Below are 21,771 nucleotides of genomic sequence, written 5' to 3'. Positions count from 1 at the left end.
ATAATGAGAGACGTACAAGTGTCACTGATTTTTTTTTAACTCCCCTGTGTCATGGGCGGCAGTACTCTGGATAGTCGGAATCAAATTCGCTCTGAGCCCTACTAAAGTATGAGGTCTTCATGTAATGGTTAAGTTGTTTTTCACGCTTCTCAGGCGTAATACTCTGATACTTCTCAGTTTCTACGTCCTCTACGCATCTTAAAAAGCCGCCCGGGCTAGCAGCGAGGTCTAGGGGCCTCTTGTCACGGTCCGCACGGCTCCCCCCGTCGGAGGTTCGAGTCCTCCCTCGGGCATGGGTGTGTGGGTTGTCCTTAGCGTAGTTAGTTTAAGTTAGGTTAAGTAGTGTGTAAGCTTAGGGACTGATGACCTGAGCAGTTTGATCCCGTAAGATCTTATCACAAATTTCCAATTTCCATCTTAAAAAAATATAATCTGTATAACGTGGAATTTACGTAATATTTCTTTTACATACGGCAAGAACGACCCATTTTCAGCTGTTGTCAGCACCTCGTGGTCGTGTTAGCGTTGTTGGCTATCGATCACGGGGCCCCAGGTTCGATTCCCGGTCGGAACCTGAATTTTCTCCACTCGGAACTGTGTGTGTGTGTGTGTGTGTGTGTTGTCTTCATCATTATCGGCGCGCTTGTCGCCGAAGTGGTGTCAAACAAAAAGCGTTGTACCAGACAAACCAACAGCTCAGTAGGTGATTCCCAACCAAAAATGCCATACGGATATTTTTTTTCGACTGTTGCCTCCTAAATTAGATACTGTATCTTTCTGGTTGGAGTCAGACGTAATTTTTACTGCTCCCCTGTCTCCAGTTTGTAGGAGATCGCTTTGTTAGCTCACAGTTTCTTTCTATAATGTCTTAACACGTCATTGGAGATAACCGACCACTTGGTGAGAATTAAATCAGCACGACAGAGAGTGACTATGTGACTGACCACGCCAAGTGTGGCAGTTACGTGATTTTGTAGTAGTCCAAAAAATTAAAAAAATTAAATCCACTAACGATTTCATTGTTTCCTGAAATACAGATTCACGAACACAGACATCACATCAAAAACGGCACTCCTCAAAGTAAAACCACTAGGTTCGGGACTTTTGGGTTAGTAGATGATTGTCTCCAGGACAATTTCTTTTGTCTGAAAATTTAGAGTAACTAAACTCATTTAACACTAGGCTCCTCGACGATTGTCTGAATCTGGCTTGCTGAAGTCCGCTTTTCTAATATCATCCCTAGACATTTTATGATGGCTAGTTAGAAATAGCAAAATTAAGTAAAGGGAAAAGGTCTCAACGCTGCGCTCATTGAGTGTCGCTCCGCGCAATTTGTCGACAAATCTGTGATCCGAGCTTCAAGTAAAAGGCAAAGGAACAAACTACTGAACGTACAGAGGAAAGAGCCCACTATATAGAGAAGGGCTCCACGTACGTGGCGCGCATCGACAGAGTAAGTTAGTGATTAAAAAGTGGCTCATTGTGAGAAACATGTCAAGCTGGTAGTGTGTTGGCAAGGGAGAAATATATTGCCAAAATGTGTTGCAAACGAAAGAACGTATTATTTTTAGAAAAGGGATGAATACTGAAGGAAAAAGATAATTGTGACACATGATCGAAAGTTGGCTAGTAGCTACCGAAACCAAAAAGTCTTTGATGCCATTATGAGATCAAGTGAGAAGTGACAGTAAAAAAGAAGTTACTTCGTGAACTAATTTTGCCGAAGCCAGCCAGTGTTCGGATGCAAGGACATTAGAAGAACGAAATTAAAGACGTGAGTAAGATAATGCATTGCTTACACAAGCAGCATTAAATATAAATCTGGGGAGTGTTCCAGTATCGTAGCGCAGCTTACGAGGACCCCAACGGAGGGAGTGGGCTGCAGCAGAGCCAAGGTGAGACGTTATTACACAAATGGCGCCCGTGACCGTGGCCTGAAGAGATCAAAGAGCAGGTCTCAATAGCGCCACCTGTCCCAGTCACTTACATTACTCGGGACAAAATATGTCACCGATACGAACTTTCCCATACCTGTGATGAATCAATAACCAGTAGTCAGAAGTCCTGAACGCCCGATCGTAAGGCGTACGTTCCAGTTACAACAGAGTGGGAAAATACGTAAACGTATGGAGCAGAATCGAAGTGAGTACATCGTGTGTGCTACATTGAATAGTATCGTTTCCTTTGCAAAAAGTGTAAAGAAGATTTCAATATGTACTGGAAGACAATACTAGATGACGCAGATGTAATTTTTCGTTGTTCCATTAAAGTATTTTGCTTCCTTCAGCAAGGGCCTACGGAGCGAATGAAGTGTTATGTGACTCTTAATGTTTTTAATAAACACTGATCAGCCCGAACACTATGACCACTCAACTAAGATAGTGTTGATGCAATTCTGGCGAGTAGAACTATTAAAATTCGTCGTGTGTTGGCTTGAAAGGTCTTGGCAAGCAGGCGGTGATATATGGATCCAGTCAGAGTCAAGTTTCCATTCACAGGTAATTCATTTTCTTCGGGTCAGGAAGCGTTCTGAACAGCTATCAACTGGCGCTTAGTGGTGTCCTTGATGTTCCCAATAGTATAAGCAAACGGGGAATTAAGGAAGGTAGGGGAGGGGTGTTGGAGGGACATCTACAATTTGTCATTATTCTCCTAAAACCAGTGCGGCAACACTGTGACTATGTGGCATGCGATATTGTCCAACTAGAAAAAAAAAGTCCACCGTGAACAAAATTAACAAGGAAGGAATATGTGTGCTTAGCAATTCATTCAAGCTGTCTACTGTGAAAAAAAAAAAAAACCACAGCTTCCATGGAGACTGAGGTTAATTTCAAGGTAGCACGAAACTGCTATGATCATGCAATGTACGCCCAGTAGTGTATGTTTCGAGAGCAGACTTTCCTCTGAAATATGTCTGACTTCTTTTGAAGCGTGATTAATTTCACTAAGCAGTTTCTTTTCATGTTTCCACGATGTTGCCATGACGGTGCTGTGCTCCGTCACGCCTTACCTGATCAACAATCAGGCGTGTGGGTTTTCTGCTGAGGACTTCCATTTGCAACAAGGCACGACGATCAGCATGTTCTGGAAGCATTCCGCAGTATGTTACCTCATAGTGTCAGCTCTTTTTTCTGAAGGAAATATTACGACGTCTGCATTCTCACTATATTGTTAGCTAGCAGATTCAAGGGTAGGTGCCCATCTTCGTTGGCTATTTAGGAAGGCAGCGCATAAGTATTCCAAGATCTTAGCCCAGCCGTCTAGCCAACACAGTATTCCCTTAGTTCAACCCCTCCTCCGCAGAGGGGCTAAAAAGTGGATTACTTCATTAAGCTAGAAGTCTCTGCTTAAAGTGGAGTACACCTTTGCTACTAATGCGTGCTTCGTTGCCGGGTTGTCTAGTTGCGACGAGAGCTACACGCAAATGTTCGACAAGTCCCTGAGGGAAACGCAACAATAAATACGCAGCGTCATGGAAAAGCTCGCTCTTAAAATTCTGAGGTACGGTGCTCGAAAACGAGTCAAGAGAAATATTTCGTCCTTCGAGACACATCTGACGTAATGCCGATGACGGTAAAATCACAGAGATTCAATCTTAAACGGAGGTGCTCCGACAGTTATTCCTCCCCCGCAGCACCCGGGAATTTAACACTTCGTACTCTCCGTCACTCGGAAGAAGGAAGGAACACTGAAATTTAACGTCTCGTCTACATCGAGGTCATTAGAGACGGAACACAAGCTGAGAATGTTTCAAGGCTAGGGAGGGAAATCGGCTATGAACTTTCCGGGAACGATTTAGGCAATCTCGGGAAACCTGAATCAGGATGACTGGAAGCGGATTTGAGCCGTCGTCCTCTTGAAAGCGAGTCCAATGTGCTAAAGCTAAACATTGCGCCACGTCGCTCGGTCACTCTGTCACACATCAAGAACTGACGTAAGGAGTACATATGTAAATGGAGGTGTAGATGTCACCCGACCAGTGGTTGTACCGTGATCCTGATAAAGTTGATAGTTCTTCGTAGTCGTACAGGACCTGTATTTATCCATTCCTAGAGAATTTGCCCACTCCTTGTGTATAGGAGTAATGAATTGGGAGTTGAAGATTATTCCTAATTTCACCCTCCGTATTGGTTCTTCGAATTTTTTATGTAGCTTTCTTCGAAGAAAGTGACGTTTTTCGTGGGCTGTCTGCGAGTTGAGCTTTTTCAGCTTTCTAGTGACATGCTATTTCCAGACAAATAAGCCTACAGCAGTCTGCACCACCCATCACTGTGTACGTTCGACGTCACTTGTTAGTTCGCGCTGATAAGAATCCCATTTACGTGAGCCTCGCCAAAGTTCGATGAACCATTTATTTCGTACAACAACTACTGTTTCCCAGTATCTTACCAATAGACAGAAGACCGTCAGTTGCTTTGCCTACAACGCAAACACTACATGTCCCTACACATTGCTATTCGCAGTCATATATATGACATTATTTACTACAGGTGTATCTTAGTAAATATGAAGTCAACAACCATAAAAATTTAATTTCTAGTGAACTTGGCAGTTTTACATTTGTTTCCACTCAATAACAGTTGCTAGGCTTTGCACCAAGCCGATATTTTCTTGAGATCTGTTTGGATACTCAGCCAAGATTTTGCAAGGAAACATTTCCACGTAGATCACCACCCCAACCGACTCTAATCGTAATTGCAGCTAGTAGTGGCCGCTGACATTTATATGATAAACAAATATGAATATAGCACACTTTCCGGTGTGTACACGAAATTATTTCGGTATTTCTTGATAGTCCGATGCTAGTGGTCTGGCTGTAGCGTTCTCGCTTTCCGAGCGCGAGGTCCCGGGTTCGGTTCCCGGCGGGGGTCAGGGATTTTCACCTGCCCCTAGATGACTAGGTGTTGTGTCGTCTTCATCATCATCATTCATCGCCATTACTGTCGGAGGAAGACAACGGCAAACCACCTCCATTAGGACCTTGCCTAGTACGGCGATTCGGTTCTCCCGCATCGCTCCCCTACTCTCAATTCCATTTGTTGATGACGCTTCCGCCAGGACACTGTGCTGCTTTGTACTTGTGAAGGAGTCAGTAGAACTTGTCACGTAACATCAGTTTCGTCGGTTGAAGTAAGCCAGTGAATGTCACTTATGAATATCACGACGCCTCTCTAATTAATAAACTCATCTTTCACATAGGAAATAAATCGTTACATGTTACTGAAATTCTTCAGATGAGACATTATTGATAGAAAAACAAATACAAAAAGTTATTTCAGTACGCGAAACATTACTGAATGTTAACAACACCATTTGTGTAGCATACGGTTGAAGACAAATTTGCTCAGTTTTAGAAAGTCATCGCGTGTTGAGGAAGTAGCGATGGAAGCGTAATAACACATCCTCTGTGTTGTAGCGATATCTGTGCCCTCCTGCTGGCCAGTGACACTCGGCAAACGAGATTCTGTCAGCTACAGTTCTCACCCCCCAATGCAGCCTTATGTAAGGTATGTCAATACCAACTACCCGTTCCACGTTGACGCTTTATTCTTACGTATTGCGTACCTCAGAAGTAATCGTGCAACTAACAAGGAAGGAATATTATGGTTTAACGTTCTATAGCCGCAAATAATAAGTACATCCAGTACAGTGGAATGTAGCTTCGTAAATCCACCTTGTTTACGCGGAATCCGTGAGCGGAATCCGTGGCAATCAGTAAAGAAAATCATGTTTCTAAACACAAAAGCGGGTGGAGTATGAACTTACGAAAGTCCAACCATTTAATGTCCCGCTAAGAGCATCTGTAACCAAAACCTTCGTCGTTTTTATATTTTAACCAAATGAGAGTGGAAATTTTTGGCAAGAAACTGCTGAAATTGTAGTTTCTTTCAAAGAAATACGACGGTAACCAGAAGACAGAAGAGAAGAATAACTGTATACCCATTCATTTCAAACCGGAATTGTTTCTAAAGCTAACAACTGTCTTGATTTATAAAGCAAAAGATCCTGAAAAACTGCGTTTATGTAACTGAAATACTTAAAAAAATATAATGAAAATCATCTGGAAATGGAGTATACGTGCATTGCAGCACGTGAAAGGTACTATCGTTTACTATAGAAAACAATTGGATATTCTTGTTAAAAGTTTGAAAGTTTTCGGAGCATAATGAATCATCTCAACAGTTCATTTACGAATATAGTTGACTGTCTTCTTTCCTATGAGCTTCTTAGGAACCGAAGGAGTGGAATTGAACTGACAGAATACTCATCCGTGTTCATTAATGTGTAATTTTTCTTCTTTTCCATCATGGCGATGGCTGAGATACTTTTGTTTTACCAGTCTGTTAAAACTTAACATAGTAATTTTGTTGCAGGAAAGTGAAATTTGACTTTCACAAGTGTAAAATATTGTAAAACATTGAAATCACTGTAGTCCATCCAGTGCATGCTCCATCATCTCTACATTAATATTACAACCCACATCCACGTATTCATGCTTACTGAAGTGGAAGCTTAGTCTCCTCCTACACAGACACACAGTAACTATTTACTGCTGCCTTAGGGTGTGACCTATCGAACTACCCCTTCTGTTAGTCAGTTTGTGCTTCTCCTAGATTTTGTTTAGTACCAGTTTATTAGTTATTCTATCTGCCGGATTTAATCCCCAGCATTCTTCTATAGCACCACATTTCCAAAGTTTCTGTTGTCTTCTAGTCAGTCCTGTTGCTCGTGTACGTTTCACTTACAAAAAAGCCTACATTCCAGACACATACTTTTAGAAAAGACTGCTAGACACACAGTTTTATATTAGATGTTAAAATATTTATCTTTCGCAGTAAAGTCCCTCTTACTATTGAAGTTCCACATTTTACACCTACTTACTTCTTATTTTGCTCCCCAAGTATTAAAATTCTTCTCCAGTTTTTAGTATTTTACTTCCTAATCTAATTCTCTAAGCATCACCTGAATTACTTAGAGTACACTCTATTATTGTTGTTTTATTTTTAATTTTCTCATTTTGTAACTTCTCTTCCAGACGGTATTCGTTCTATTCAACTGACGTTCCTACTGCTTAGCTGCTTTTAACAGAATTACAATGTCGTTGGAAAACCTTAAAGTTTTTATTTTTTCCTCCTGAACTTCCCTTTTCAAATTTCTCTTTGGTTTCCTTTCCTGTTCTCTCAGTGTACATATTGATTACCATGGGGGATAGATTACATCCCTGTCTCATTCTCTTCTCAGTTGCGTCCTCCCCTACATGTTCTATGATTCCACAGACGATAGACTCTCCATAAAGAACTCTGTAATAAACTAGATTATTTTACGTTTGTTACAAATCGGGTGCACCTATCCGATGCTCAAGGAATTCTACAGTTACCTCTAATCATGCACCGAGACTGGAATGGTCTGCGGCCATATCATCCTGGAACCACAGGATGCTGTGGACAGGTACCTGCTCCACTTAAAAGCACTGACAGACGTACACCTCCTAAAAGCTGAATACCAATCATTTCAATGGAAATACTCACAGGAAACGAATATTGATGAGCTCTTATGTTTGTTCTCATAGTCCCATATGAGACTATTCCAACTGTTCAGATAAATGACGCCGGCCGGAGTGGCCGAGCGGTTCTAGGCGCTACAGTCTGGAACCGCGTGACCGCTACGTTCGCAGGTTCGAATCATGCCTCGGGCATGGATGTGTGTGATGTCCTTAGGTTAGTTAGGTTTAAGTAGTTCTAAGTTCTAGGGGACTGATGACCTCAGAAGTTAACTCCCATAGTGCTCAGTGCCATTTGAACCATTTGAAGGTAAATGACAAACCTAATGAAGGCCATATCTGTGAATAACATGAGTATGTGAAAGCAGCGTCAGTAGCACGTTGGTGAAGAACCAGTGCACAAATTTTATACGGAAAGAACTCAAGTACTCCTTTTGCCTACATCTTTGGCATGTGATACTAGTGCAGGTTGTATTTCTGTAGTACCATCCAACATCTTACTCCCCATAACAGGCGCATCTCTCTACCGCGGAATCTTTAGACACCTATGTTCTTATATTTCGCCTCCAACAGCCTACAGGCTCAGGGCGAGGATTCCCTGTTTCTCGAAGGTATCGGTGAAGTGGAGCAAATGCACAGTGGGATGAATGTATTCTGAAAGGAAATTGATATTCACAGGTGCCACAAACTTCTCTTTCACAATCCCTCACTTCACCGTAACACCAAAAAGTCTCACTGAAATTAAGTAGGTGATAGTTAATGCTGGATTCAAAATATTACGTGTAAACAAGTACTTTGGGGAGTTACTCTGACGAATGACCACGCAACCGGGACATATAACTCGAAGAGACTACGATATAATGCATGTACGAACCGTTCGATGGTGTCACAAATTTGCTCTATTGGACTGACGTCAGATGACCTGAGAGGCCAACTAAGCAGACGTATACCTGTGGAGTGTTCCTCAAATCATTCTGACACAATTTATGAGCGATAATATTCTGCACATTCCTGTCGGAGAGAAATGACGCCAACGGAATGTTGTAGGTGAACAACCAGGCCACATATAGATAGAAGATTCCTGAACCGTTCGCCGCTGAAAGACGATTTCGTCTCATGTTAACATCCTCCACACTAGGATATCTTTACCATTTGCCCGAACGGTGCCCTGTTAGCAAGTGGCGCACATCGTCTCATGTGGTTTTATACGTTCTCGTACACTACCATCAGCACGTTCCAATGTGTTCAGCGACTCATCAATCAAAGTAGTCTTTTTTCAAGCCTCGATCGAATGGTGGTACTTCTGCGTGTCTACTTATCCCTGTGCCGTGTGACGTGGGAAGCTGAGGTACATGTATTGGGCTGGGACTTCTATATCCCACTGCGAAAATGTGGTTGTGCATAGTACGGTTGTCCAGTCTTTAAGCGTCGTTTTGTTTCCTGTACTGCAGCAACAGTCCATGGCCGTCCCTGTTATCGATACGTTCTTGTCCACGACAGCGACTGATGTCTCTGAAAAGTCTGTGGCTTCACGACTTCGAAAATGGAGCGTTCCATACGTCTCGCTCCAGTGACATGGTCGCAATCAAATGTGATGAAAGCGCGTAGCTTGCCAGAGTGCGCTAGGCTGATCCACCGTCCTTCCAGTAATTTCATTCCAGCATTAAAGCCAGTTCTGAAAGGTCTATGAAATTCTTGTACACGATTATCATAACATCTTCATTTCACTGTAAAAGTTTTTCAAATGGTTCAAATGGCTCTAAGCACTATGTGACTTAACATCTGAGGTCATCAGTTCCCTAGACTTAGAACTACTTAAAGCTAACTAACCTAAGGATATCACACACATCCATGCCCGAGGCAGGATTCGAATCTGCGACCGTTGCAGCAGCGCCGTCCCGGACTGAAGCTCCTAGAACAGCTCGACAGACAGAAAGTTCCACATTTAGTGAATAGGTTGGATGTTCCAACAACTCGTACTTTAAATCCTTCAGATTTCATACTTCAAAAGCACCTGTATGGAAGCACTGTCCTAGTGAGAAATGTGTCTTTATCTTAAACAGTCGATGCTTCGTGTCATTTATTTTTTCAGCCAGAGGCTCGATCGGACTTGCATAGTAGTATACAGTTATTACTTTAGCCATTCCAATGTAGTACATAAAAACATCCTTTTTGAATCCCAGGAACGCATTGAACCCAGAACCGTTGACTTCTGTTCTGACTGCTGTTTGGTTTCAGGTTGAGGTGGAGGACCTCCGACCAGACTACAGAAATAAACCGTCGCACAAAATTAGGCGAACTATTTTTTTTTTAAATACCCAGCGTATCTCAGAAGTTCTTCTTTTCATGTGCTTGTCAAACTTTCACAAATGTGGCACCCACCTTCCGTGAAGGATTTCCATATTCAATTCTTCATGTAAAATGTACTACACTCCCCTTTATGATGTATCCATAACGTCAGTTATTTTACTCATCTTTATTGATCTACAGTCCATTAATATACTGTGCACATTTTTTGGAATTTTCGTCTGTTGATTTCGGACAACCTTCAACAGATGTGCGGCTAAATTTGAATACGCGAGAACATTTCGACTGTTTGAAGTGAAGAAACTGACTGCTAAAGCTCCACTTAGACGAATTTCCCTTAACCAAAGAAAGAAAAAGAATATTTTGACGACACAGTATTCCAATTTATCCATTTGCACGAAACATTCGCTACACGACTGTGATGATAAACTGTGTAAGGAAAACTGTTCTACGTAAATATTTCACTACCGTTTTTGTGCCTGTCTGCATAACAAAGACCAATCTGCATTAATATTAGTGCAACGTCTGTACGAATATGAGAATTTTTCACCTGTTTTTTGCACAGTTATCGTTGAATATTGTCTGTTGCCCCAACAATACAAAAGCGACATTGATCAAAGAGGACTGAGTACTTGTGATATAAATGTAAGAGAAAGTCAGCCGAATCTCAAGCGAATCAGAGGGAAAACTAGGGTGTAACGGCGGTGGCTTGTGAAGTTGAAGTTACGGTTGGCTCTCTAGCAGCGGAGTACCATTTCACGGAGCCCGTGCACGTTGCGCTTATATCTCTAGGCCCTGCCTCACTGTCGTAATTTTAACTTAGAATAAATATGCGATCCTGTTTTCAGATGATCCTTTCGCAAAGCAGTGGCAAAAAGAGAGATTGCAGCGCGGAACTGCGGTTGTATCTCAGAGAACAAATTCTCCCTGTGCGTGCGTCACATAAGGGAGCTCGTGGACACTTTTTTGCAACCATTGCGTCCCGACCACCGCTAACTTGCGAGAAGATATACATCGCATACACCAACGTGTACGGATGAGGTTTCTTATTTCGGAGGAGTCGGTATCAACTAGGGATCTGGCTATTCCGATTTCGCTTTCCTGTAGGCTAACTCAGTCATTTCAGGTGAATACCGGTGTGGATACTTCAATACGGCGATTGTTAATACGTCTCCCACTCTTTTCGAACGGTGCTGGCTGTATGCAGTGGAGTCGCGACAGAAAGAACATAGCACCAAGACAGAGAAAACACTTCATAATTTTAGACAGACAGGACTAATCTGAAGTGCTAGACATTGAGTTCTGCAGCCGTCTGAATACTTTAAGAGTATCGCATTTCTGATTTAAAAAACCTAACGTTGCGAAGTTCGTATAAAACGAATTTATTTTCAAGCTCATTTTCTAATTCTCGAGGAAACGTTATCTACAACATGAGCCTTTTCAAGGTCTGAGACAACAAATACGAACCTAAACAAGAATGAGAATCGCATACTCGATTTTTTTGTCAGTAAAACATTTATTCCGAATGGGAATCCAGCGTTTCGTCCGGTATAAGTTAGGATGTGTAAGGCCTTCCGGTATATCTAAAGGATAGTTTCTGACGGTGCCAGTATTGCATTTTTGGTAAACGAATAAAACTACGTAACGCCGTCCACCATACCACGGGGCTAGTAGATAACGTTAAGTCAGGGCCTCTTCTTAGAGAAGCAGATGAGGATAAGGAAAAATTTTCTAGTAACGTATCCGCTAATTACGGGTTCAGCCTTTAATATTTTGCGGGAAGCAATATTAGCAGAAAGTTTTCTCGTTACCTTGCATGTTGAGGTGACCTCTGCCTGGGTAAATGCTGAATATATTACGATGAGTGAACGAACCGATATTAACTTTCCTTTAGAGTAAATAGGAAGAAAAGCCAACCGCCACAGTTGAGAAAAAAATGAGTTACCTAAGACTTTTTTTAAAAATACTTTTTTGCATTTACGTGGCTATGTTCCCTGATAGAAGAGGAATCCTTTACGTGAGGAAGGTAATCCAGACCACAAACAACATTTCTGGATGCTCTCTCTCCTCTCATTGATTTATCAGAATTTCAAAGGAAGAGCGTTCTTGCGGAAGACTGAATTTACTTTCCACTCGAATTCAATCAAACAATTAAAACCGCAGACTGCGAGTAGAGATATCTCATTTTGCATTCCAGTACTACATTCCAGTATAGCATAAAAATATTTACAGAACTTAGTAGCTGGTTTATTAGCTGTATTTTAATACCGTTTCTGCAATATGTAATAAGGACTGAAAGACCGATTCCTTAACTAAGCGTAACATTGCCTTGTGTTCGAGATGGAATATTCTCACTTAGACTTATGAAGGCAGTGTAAAGTCGCGACTGATATTTAACGATTACTGTACGAATCTCTGAAAAAGTCTGTCTTCGTATATCTCTACTGAATCATTACTATTATCTTCCATTTTAACGTATTCTCTGAGTGGGTACTTGTTGCCTTTTAGTTTTTGAGACATCCCTTCCATACTAGTACTGTTCATATAGCAATATGTTTTTCTGAGATAAAACTATTTTTGCCATTGTCGTTCTTTGTTAAACTGATTCTAAAGCCGCTTCTGCTTATTACTGAATGTTTATGACTGAAAAAATTGTTAATTTTGTTCTGCTTGTGGGCCCACCAGTGTACTTCCCGTTTCTCTTTTCTCTCATTTTTCTATTCAAAGGACACGTAGGCAAGACATATAGAAATATTATTCCTTGGTAAATAACTAAGCGTCAACCGTTTGATATCAGCGCTCAAGCGTTTCTGCTTTTGTTTCACATCTCACCAGAACTGCGAGCGGCTACCGTGGCTGCCTCACTGTTTGAACAGTTTCTTTGCCTGGCAACTTCAATTTTGCGGTTAATTTTTTATGCAGAAGTTTTTTCTGTTGTAAGAAAGAAGAGCATAAAATGGGATACAATCGCAGCAAGATGCAGACGGTAGATGTTTTGTGCACTGTTGCCCAGTTTTCACCTCATCATTTTATTCGACCCGAGTAAGAGCGCATATGCCCGCAGACAAGTAATTATTTGTCATGATAATATAGCGTGCAATTGTAATACGACCTCTATTTTCGAATTACGGAAACCAGAAAGTTTATTCAAAGAAATCTCTCAAACTAAACTGATTATACAATGGTTTATTATTTGTCATTACTTAGTATGTTATATAGCTTTCCCTTTTTGTCTCAGAATTAAACTACCTATCGGCACCGGAACCAGTTTTGACTGACTTCGAAGTAGTATATGACTGGGATTGTGGATGGGGTGCCGGTGGCGAGAGACATGTCGCGCCTGTCCAGCAGAATGGTGCTCAGAAACCAGTGGACATTTCAGTCACGCTACTTGAGCAATTACTGGACACTAGTCTAGCTAATTATTCTCGTATCGCATCGGCCTGTAAACTTTGCAGCAGCAGATTCCTGAAAAAATTAAGTACTCCTACGAGTACTTTTCAAAAACTGTCGATAAATGTCGATAATGAATTCTCATACGAAGGCGGCAGGTTAATGCATCTGAAATGCAGACGTATTTTAATCAACTTTTTACAAAGCTGAAATTTACATGGGGGTATTGTCAGAACAGCCAACATCGTAAATGGAATTAACAAGGGTTAAAGCTCTTCACCTGAAGTGTAAATGGAATTTAAAACAATTCGCAGGGAGAAATGCTGAGTACACACGAAATTTATGCAACTAACTTTTTAGCGACAGGTTTAGGAAAATGCTGACAGCCAAGTGTTCCTTCCTTTTGCACTTCTCGGAGGGACAACATAGCTTCCGTAGCGTGCCATTTTTAGCTTACTAGATGATGCCGTTATCTACGAATTCACTGTACGACGGCTAGCACAGGGTACACGTAGATGCACATGTATGAATGTTGGGCTAAAGCTGTGATCGCTTCTAAGTGTGACGTAAAACTCCATGGATTTTTTTGTGTTGAGGACTCCGTCCCTCCCATTTTCACGCGCGCTAATTATTGGACGAGTTTTCAGTGTTTTCGTTCTTTTTTTCGGCATCGCGTTGGTAGCGACATTATTAGAAACGGAGCACTAGCTGAATTAGAAGAGACCGGGTAAATATATCAGTCGCAGGATAAATATATCGGTCGCAGTCTAGTTGAAGGAAACATTTCGACATTCATATGGGGATCAGAATATCCAGGGGACTTTATGGATGCTCCACGAGCTTTTCTTGTCTCGAGATCTTTCTAATGATGATGGATCCCTTCGAGAAGCAGACTTCTTGATGTTGTGATCTTGAGACATGAAGGGTTGAGACAGACGCAGGAATCATCGCTATAGTTCTCGTGTGATGGAACATTTCCGATAAGAAATATTATTTGACGAAAGATCAAACTTCCGAACTGACTGAGACGGTATGCCGACAGGGAGCATGAGTCTCCCACTTTTTATTCTACTTTACTGCGGCGTGGAAATTTCTCTTAGATGAAAGATATCTCATGAACAGTGAGCAGTACGCCGATACCGACAAAGACTAAGGTTTCTTAATTTGCTGATAAACTGAGACATGAAAGAGGAACAAAAATTGATATTGTTATTTATATTTACATTAGACGAGAAGAGAAACTCGTCTCGTAACCACATTTTGAAATTAGTCATTTTAGAAAAATAGATAGTGTAATACATGAGTTGAGTCCAGAACATTATAAGGCGTTTATTATCTGTACGAAGTGGTCTGTTCCCATTTATGAACAATCGCAGTTTATCGTAGAAATTTACTCGCCTGCTGCGTTTCTTGTTTTCTTTTAGTCACAGTTTTCATTTACTTCCTTGGAAAAATTTCTCATCAGAAATTTAACATATTACACCTAAGGCATTTCGTTTGTCTTTTAATCGACAAGAATCTTATTATAGGCGTAGAAAACTGCTAAGTGACTGCTGGATTACACAGTGCACTGAAATGTGCGTATGTTTTTAGTTTTTAGAGACTACGTAAGTTAAATGAGCTACCGTCGCATCTGTATACGCGCTTTTTAGACTTTTTACCACCCAGCTAATACTCGTTCGGTTCAGTGACCGAGAAATCGGACTTCCAATCCACTACACTGGGAAATCTACAGCGGATTTAATGTGTATTAGATTTCGTGGGTATTTATACTATACTGTTTAATTAACGCTTAAGAGACAGGAATGTTATATATTAGAAGGCTAACCAACAACTTTCACGCCCTAAATGTTACCCGTATAGTTCTTTAAACTAATTAAATTATTAGTGTACCTTAAACCGTAATTATGCGCTTCTTTGTGGAAACTAGTGCACATTCGAAAGTCTTTTCTAGGCGAAAATTCGACAGTTAATAGTTCTGTGTTACAAACTTTTTCAATAAACAGTACAGTCTCTTCATTTTCTGGAGTTATTACGCTTGCAAACATTATTTTCAGAAGCTCAGTGCATTTGATAGGTCATGTAGTGCTCTGAATACGGGCAAAGGAATTGTTCTGTGACACTTGAGCCATTGACGGGAAAATGTCAGTGTGCGTTCGTCGGTCGATTGGCTTTGTGCATTACGCGAACCACTGCTCCGGACTGAAGGCTTCACAGAGCCTGCTCCAACTTCTGCCTTTAAAAGAAAACTGTATAAAGGGATATAGTAGAACGTCCGAATCTCTTTCCTGATCTGCAAGAGACACTCGACGTCCAGCACAAAGATCTCTGTCAAGAAAATTCTTAGATTCTAAACGAAGCTTAAAGAAAAAAAAAACTGGGTGTTCAGGAGATGATCTGTTTGATTCCTGTTGCAGTTAAGAAATTTTTGGTGTTTTTATTCCTCTATGTAACTGAACAGGGGGATAGTGAACACCGACTTTTACGAAACACATTTTCGACAAGAGAGAATTATTTATCTACAGCGGACTTGTGCAGTTTTTAAAATAGTCTCTTCCATATTTTTAACCAGTTTGCCTGCAATCTCCCCTCGTTAACAAATCTTCAAATTACTTGTTTTGCCGTTCAGTTGTTAAAGGTGAAACAAGAAAAGTTATGTTGGCTTTGAACAAGGGCGCAAACAAGTTGAACAAAAACCATTGATTTCTTTGCGAGTGAGAAAATGTAAAGTCTTTTTCGAGAAATAACCAAGTATAGTGAATTCACTTTGTTGGGGTGCCTGTTCCCCATTTCCCGAAAAACGTACGAATTCAATTTGGCTGATTAAGCAGTATGAAAAATTTTAACAGTTTTTATCTATTATTACTTAATCACAAAGTATTTTCACTTTTATTGCAGTTAAAAATCGTCATCCAGTTATCTGAAGTAAGCCACCAGTCGTTCTCCCGACATGGCAGCCAGCGCGAATGTTAGAGGGGCTGTGGAATACAATGCTTGCACACCCTAACGGACAGTAATGTTCTCGTTTTATTTCTTAGAAGGGACGGCTTTACCCAACAAACAACAAAAAATATTGCTACCATACAGTGTGCCATAAAAAGATTATATGAACAAATAACCGGACTGCCATACAATGAATTTTTTAGTTTATAGATGCGAGTATAAAGCAAGGAAGAAAGATTAGAACACATCCCGTCGATAACAAAGCCCTCGGAGAGGGTGCAGTAGGCTTGGCCAGGGATACGAAAAGAAATAGGGCGTGGACCAAAAAAAATTGAGCATGGTCTTTTTGGAACTATAATCAAGGCAGTCACTTAACTGTGACGAGGAAGCGTTTTATCAGTAAAAGATTGAATTTTCTACAGTTTTGCAACTATTTTACGTTTTACATAATAAATGTCGTCGGGTTCCGAGGGGTAACTTAATCAATGCTTCTCGCTTACGGAACAGGTCGCTAAACATCTGTTTCACAGAACGCTGATCCTCCTATTTATTTATCGTTTAGAAAATAACATAAAACTCTTGGAAAGCGGGCGTATATAGAGTGGGAAAAATAAAACTGGTCTGGAAAATGTTTGAGGTGCCTTAAGGTAGGCAACCCAACTTACGTTATCCACACCTAGGGAACTGTATTACGGCGAAACTCCATAAGCTACTGAGAAAAGCTCATGTACAGAATAAAAGGAGAATGGCGCAAGCAAACCGTTCTGTAAAGTCTGATGTGAGAAGACTCTACCATTAGTGAACTCAGTGACGAACTTGCAGATGGCGCTCAGAATTGAGAGCTCGTTCGTATGTTCGTTCGTAATCGAAGCAACTCGAAAATCAAGGGTAGAATTTCGAGTTTTAGATTTTCATTATTGAGTTATTTTTTTTGCCCTTGACTCGTAAATGAATCCCAGTTTGTTAACAATTTCGACAGTCCCAATTTCTAGTTAAACAACACCTCAACCGTGAATTCTAAACATTCTTCTCTTCGTGTGTAATGAAAAGGAGGCAGCTAAATGAATTTTCGCGAAGTTACCTAAAAGTAAAGGAGTATCTGAAGTCTATGGGCTTTGGAGTATGCATATCTTTGAACTATGCAGATTAATACGTAAATCTGGTAACCAACCAAATTCTTATCTAAAACATAGCTAAAAATACCAAACCATCCTGTACACATGAGCCCACTGTATCCCTTAAACTTTTAAACATTTTTTTCAAATGTTGATGACGTATTCTAAATGTCACTAAAGTACTTTGCTTCCCAACCGCGACAACAAAACAGACAGGCATTTGTTTTGTCGATTGCAAATTTCATGTCCTCACATACGGAAATGATCTTTATACTGAAAAAAATGATCTTTATACTGAAAAAAATTACCATACTGCTGCTTGACTACTGAAAAAAATTACCATACTGCTGCTTGACAGCTCTTTGAACATATTACACGTGCTCTTGATCAGAAGGAGGCGATTACAAATCTGTAAGTGAATAACTTATATACACGCATAGCTATAGACCGACTATACGTAAAAATGACACTTATTTCAGCCGTCTACTGTGAATAGGAACCATAGAAGATGTAAATAACTAACTGTAATCGTGCTTGCTTATTAATTTTGCGCAGTTAAGTGTAAAAAACTCTACAATGATAGTGCCTCCTCTAGCCATAACCTGTTTGTTGTGTGACAGTATTTTACTATAAATTAACAATGATCATTTTATGAGAAGACAAAAATTCATTGACAACGTCACAATTTGCAGATAATACGACAAATTAATGAAGATTGAAAAAGTTACAAGATCGATAATAAATGGAAACGTGGATGGGAAAAGACTATCCTGAGAGAAACCCGAGGAAGCAATGCAAAAACGCATTGAAGATCTCAGCTCAGAAAACTATCCCTGTGCCGGTCACGTGGCAAGTGCAATGTCTCAGTGAAATCCTTGCTTTTAAGGCCTGGCCACAGGCGTTAATAGTGCTCTTAAATACGTGACGCAGCACTTCTTAAGTCTCGTAAATTAGATTAATTGGGGCAAAAGTGGGAGGAAAGTTTCTACTTATCGTAATTCGTGTTAAAGTGTCTCGCATCGCGCAGGGTATTTTTACAAGGACTCGACATCTGAAAGTCTAAAGAAACCTTTTGCATCGCTCGAAAAAAAAAAAAAAATTATAAATCTGCTTCCAATGAAATTTTAGCCTGTGCTAACTTACTTTTATGTCATAATGAGTAACTGGAAACTTCTGGTATGGATCTAGTGAGCTGTACATTCTGGTCTTCATAATGAAGGTTTTTGTGTTTTGCACTGAAAATAGAAATACCTGTTGGCACACTAATACAGACAGCATCGCGACAATAATTCCTAAAGTACTTTCTTCAGAATTATTTTTATACAAAGCATTAATGTTGTTGGCATTGCTCCTCGTACTGCAAGAATTTCTCCACATAACTAATAAAACAATTAAAAAAGCCTTTAAAGAACGAGATTAAATTTGAAGTAGGTAGGATAGACTTTATTTGACTATCTATCGGGAGATAGTAGTAAATCGTACGTTACATCGCTCTATTGTGAGACTGTAATATTTTGTGAGGACCATAAGAATTAAATTTCACTGGTATTGCATTTAGAGTATTTGCTATGTGATTTTCGGCAAGAGTTTCTTAGCAGTGGCTGATATTTTCTCAGAATTTTGAATATGTTAGAAGCCGCAGCGATAGTTATCTCTTTGAAAATTACAAGTGAATGTCGACATATGCCTTTCGTTAGAATCTTCCGCTGCTGCTTATACACAGATTTTGGATCTGTCTCTTTTCTCACTCAATTTTGTTTCGTACCCATGTGGTAACGGTCCACGTAGCGGAACTACCAAAAGTCTACAAACCCACTTACTTTTACATTTGGATAAAACACGGGTAATTCATGACACAATCTTCGTATTAGGGAAAGATGAGAAACTGATAGACCTGAAAAACTGATAAGAATGTTACCCAGATTTTATAGAACGATATTATTAAGTCTGCTTTTTGCAGAACGGTCAGTTATGACGTAAATGCGCGATGACCAAATTGTTCAGAAATTGTCAAACAATCGTCGCTTTTCCATTTTTCGTTAGTTGGTCTGACTGGAGGAGAACGGTGCGACAGGATATAGCAGTAAATCTTGTTTCAAATAACTATTCATTGAGGATACTAAATATTGAAATTTCACAGATGTTACGTTTCGAGAATTTGGTATTCGATTTCCGGGAGTAGCTTCTTAGGAGTGAGCAGCTTATTTCGTAAGATTTTTGTCTTTTTTTTTCTCTGTGTTTGATGTCGCTGCTACTATATTTTTTTACAAATTGTAGGCAACTCCCGAAATATGTTTTTCGTTAGAAACTTCACCACTGCTTGTACAAAAATTTCGAATATATCTCTTTTGTCATTCGGTTTGACTCTTTACCTATCTCGCAAATGGACGCTCCACGAAACTATCGAGCCTCTGTAGACCCATATATTGTTGGATGAAGCAGTGGTTATTCGAGACATTGCTGAATAGTAAGGCATATTTTTCACGATCTTGTTAATGACTTTTGAGTGCGTAATGTATTATCGACTCCGTAGCTGATATTGTATTCGTTTTGTGAATAGAAGTTCCACAACTACACTTTTTGGTTTCATTTTTTGTATTTATATATCGTTCTTTGCAGTTTGTTTCGGGATCGCAGCCCATTCCTGGTTGACAGCTCGGGTGACTACAAGAACGACCGCTTGCGAATGGGCTGCTTCTTGCAAAGAATGAAATATAAATTTTAAAAAATAAAGTGTAGATGGGGAACTTCTATTTTTAAAACAAAAAATTGCAGAACGGTTCGCTGTTAATAACTTACGAATCTGGGAAAGAGGAGAAAATGATTTTTGTGAAAAAGTGATGCCAACATTACGCAATTTTTACGGAACGACGTTGTTAAGCCCGCATTTTGCCTAGCGACCAGAACTAACGTACGTAGTTCTGGTTCGAGACGAGCAAACCGTTCGTTTGTCGACGGTTCGCAGAGTGGAAGAGAGAATGTGGAGAGCTACAGGGAGGGGTGCGCGGTGCGGCAACCTGTTGTACTCACGTGCGAGACTGCTGGCGGCTGCGTGTGGCAAGGCGGGCTGCGAGCGGAGTGCGGACGCGGCCTGCGCGGCCGCTCTTATAGCGCGCGGCAGCCCCTCCCGGGCCCGCGCCACCCCCACCACCACCGCACTCACCACTCGCGCCCACGCATGCACCTCCTCCCTGCTGACCACCGTTGGTCGAAGACGGGGCGGCTCGCCGGCAATTTGTAGGAGGACACTTACTCGTCGGCTCGATTGACGCCTCGTTATTTTCTCGTCGTTACCGACAGCCCTATTCTTTAAGACGACCTAATTTCTGACGACTAATTGCCTCTCTAACAAATCGACTCTTTTTACACTTTGCAGAAAACTGACGGATCACCTCTCTGATTAAGCACTCGTTGCAATGATTCGGTGGAAAACCGCGTCGGTGATTCGCTGTTTCACGGACGGTTGTCAAACAGACGAGTATAGGACTATATAATTTAAAAATACATTCCGAAAAACACCGAAGGCTGCAGAGGAAGTGGTCTAACATAACAGTTTATTGGACGGGCATCCACAGCCAAGCTTTTGCATGTTGCATAAAAACAGCTGAAACTGTTGTAAACCCTTTATTAAAGGCACAAAGGGTTTCGTAATTTAAAGTACATCGTCAGGTGCAAATATAATAGTGATCGAGCCACTTTTACAGTCCAGTCCCAACTATTTCTTTAAATTTGGAAAATTTCGCAAAAAGCGATATCGTGGATTAAAAGGCGGCAATGAAACTGGAAGCTCAGCTGAAGCCGCGCCGGGACGGAACGCAGCGACTGCCGTCCACGCGTCCATACACACGCCAGCCGCTGCGGCTTCAGCTGAGGTTCCCCCGTAGGGCACGAGGATTAACTTGGGCACACAAACGCTGCCACTGGACACTCAGAGTACGCAAAAAAGGTCGCTTTGAATGTTCAGCCTCGGTACACGTTGGGACACGCTTATGATGGCGTACAAACACATCAAATATGACATGCGACAGTATACATTGAGGCGACAGAAGTCATGAGGTACCTCGTAACATCGTGTCGGACCTCCTTTTTGCCCGGCGTAGTGCAGAACCTTCACGTGGCACGGACTCAACAAGTCGCTGGAACTTCCCTACAGAAATACTGAGCCATGCTGTCTCTATAGCCGTCCACAACTGTTGCCGCTGCACGATGTTGCGCACGAAATTACCTCTCGACTAGCTCCCATAAATGTTCGATAGAATTCGTGTCGGATTATGGTAATGAAAACATTCGCTCGAATTGTCCGGAATGTTCTTCAAACCAATCGCGAACAATTGTGGCCAATGACATGGCGCATTGTCATCAACAAAAATTCCATCGTTATTTCGGAACATGAAGTCCACGAGTATCTACAAATAGTCTCCAAGTAGCCGAACATAACCATTTCCATTCAATGATCGATCCAGTTGGACCAGAGTAGTCAGTCTATTTCATGTAAGCACAGCTCACACCATT

At 41.0% G+C, this 21,771-nt stretch overlaps 1 protein-coding gene across 1 annotated transcript in view; it reads right to left on the bottom strand.

The window, feature by feature from the left end:
* Nucleotides 1–20,333, bottom strand: part of LOC124723164 (diuretic hormone class 2) — a 116,165-nt gene extending 95,832 nt beyond the window's left edge. The window contains exon 1 of the mRNA XM_047248363.1: nt 20,290–20,333. The gene's annotated coding sequence lies outside the window, so the exon portion shown is untranslated. The remainder of the gene's footprint in view (nt 1–20,289) is intronic.
* Nucleotides 20,334–21,771: the final 1,438 nt, after the last annotated feature.

This window comes from Schistocerca piceifrons, chromosome X (assembly GCF_021461385.2).
Source record: "Schistocerca piceifrons isolate TAMUIC-IGC-003096 chromosome X, iqSchPice1.1, whole genome shotgun sequence".
NCBI classification, from domain to species: Eukaryota; Metazoa; Arthropoda; class Insecta; order Orthoptera; family Acrididae; genus Schistocerca; species Schistocerca piceifrons.
This window is presented reverse-complemented; position numbering and strand designations above follow the sequence as displayed.